This window comes from Corvus brachyrhynchos, unplaced genomic scaffold (assembly GCF_000691975.1).
Source record: "Corvus brachyrhynchos isolate BGI_N302 unplaced genomic scaffold, ASM69197v1 scaffold597, whole genome shotgun sequence".
Taxonomy (NCBI): domain Eukaryota; kingdom Metazoa; phylum Chordata; class Aves; order Passeriformes; family Corvidae; genus Corvus; species Corvus brachyrhynchos.
In genome coordinates, this window is record NW_008239000.1 from 693,756 (window position 1) to 695,408 (window position 1,653).

The following is a 1,653-nucleotide window of genomic DNA, read 5'->3' on the forward strand; positions in this document are numbered from 1 at the left end:
AATGCCCGGGGCACACAAATGAAAGCTTCATCCCTCCTCCCCGTAGCTGGAAAAAGCAGAAAAAGGAAAAGGAAAAAAAAAAATCCATAATTCCTTCTCACCCCACCACCACACCTTGCTCCCCACTCATCCAAGGTCAGCAGTCACTGCTCTACGTTGCCAGTCCCTTGAAATCATGGGAATGTAGCTTCCTAAAGTCTAGCCACTGCTTTTAAAAATGTGAAATTCATGCTCAGCAGGAGCAAAGGATAAGTTACATGCAAATCCTCCTATTTTTTTTGAACTTGAAAGTCTGTGTTTCCTTCCTAGGAAGCTGAAGAAGCATCCCTGCACTAGCAGATTGCACTAGCATTTGCCCTTCGAATCCCACTAACCCTCACCAGCAGGTGAAGTTGATGAGAGCTAAAATCACCAGCTGAAACCAGGCTTTGCAAAACTAACTGTTCCATCATCCAATCCAGGAGTCACCAGAAAAAGTCTTTGAGCACGGAATGGCAGCTCAGGAAAGGAAGGGCACGGACTAGGACAGATCAGCTCATGTACATGCTCTGAGCAAGCAGAGACACAAACAGTCCCGTTTCATCATTTGGCACAGGACTGGAAATTGTAAGTGCAAAATGAAGTCTCTCATTCAATAGTTGCTGGGGTTTGGGAGCCTGACAGTTGTTTTGGTCGGGGGCCTCTGTATCTTGCTCTTTATACGCAGTTTCCTACTGATCTCAACCAAAGTAAGAACTAGGTGTATTTCTGCAGCCTAACACACCAGCACTTAGCAGCATATTCTGTCCCACACACAACATACAACTCTGCACATTTTGTTAAATCCAACTAGTAAAGTTTCTTTTCTTTTTTTTTTTAAACAGAAAATATGTACATTATAGGAACAACCAGAACAAAGCCCCTAAGCAGCTGGGAGCACACGCACAAAGTCACGTTCAGATGCACAGTAACTGCACCTCTCTGACACAAAAGGAGCAAGTACGTATATATAGTACATGGAGCAGTTCTCCGACAGAGCTGCTACTGCTCGGATCTGCCCCAGGGCCCGACCTTGGTCCTTACGCATCCAACTTTACTAACAGGAGCGGCTTTGCGGAACGACTCCACGGAGCTCCCGCGGCGCGCTGCGATCCCCGCTCTCCTGGGAGAGCCCGGTGCCTTTTTCCACGTCGTGGGAGCTCCCTGCACACCCACGCGCTCCTCCTGAACGGGAGTGCTAAAGGGATGAGCTCCGAACAAAAGAAAAATCCATTAATAACTAACATGGTAAACGAAAAGGAGCAAGCCTAAAGATGGTTAAATCCTCGTTTCCCCGTGTGCTCTCGCTCTGAATGGCAGCGCTTCGCAGGAAGCACAGAAAAGGCAAACAAACACCAAAGAGCTGGTCTTGGATTAAAAAAACACTCCATACGACCATATACCAGGTGGAAAACTGGAAACCTGGGAAAGACGAGGCTGCCTATTCGGCGGCTGCTAACAACTCATTGAAGATGAAATGAAACGGTAAAAAAAGTTCGCAAAAACCAAAAAGCGTTTTTAAAGTTGGCTCCGGCAGAGCTGGGCACCGAAAAAGACACCGCGGAAGGAGAAACGTACCCCGGCGTTTCCACCCCCGCTCCAGCTCACTCACCTCCGGGGCTCGGGCTTGCGGCG

At 48.0% G+C, this 1,653-nt stretch overlaps 1 protein-coding gene across 2 annotated transcripts in view; it reads right to left on the minus strand.

Moving 5' to 3' along the window:
* SLC4A4 (solute carrier family 4 member 4) overlaps positions 1-1,653 on the minus strand; it is a 149,196-nt gene that overhangs the window by 118,317 nt on the left and 29,226 nt on the right. The window contains exon 1 of one of the 2 annotated variants that reach the window (XM_017738984.1): positions 1,631-1,647. The exons of the other annotated variant lie outside the window; for it this stretch is intronic. The gene's annotated coding sequence lies outside the window, so the exon portion shown is untranslated. Of the gene's footprint in view, positions 1-1,630; positions 1,648-1,653 lie in introns of those variants that run through there. 2 annotated transcript variants of the gene reach the window in all.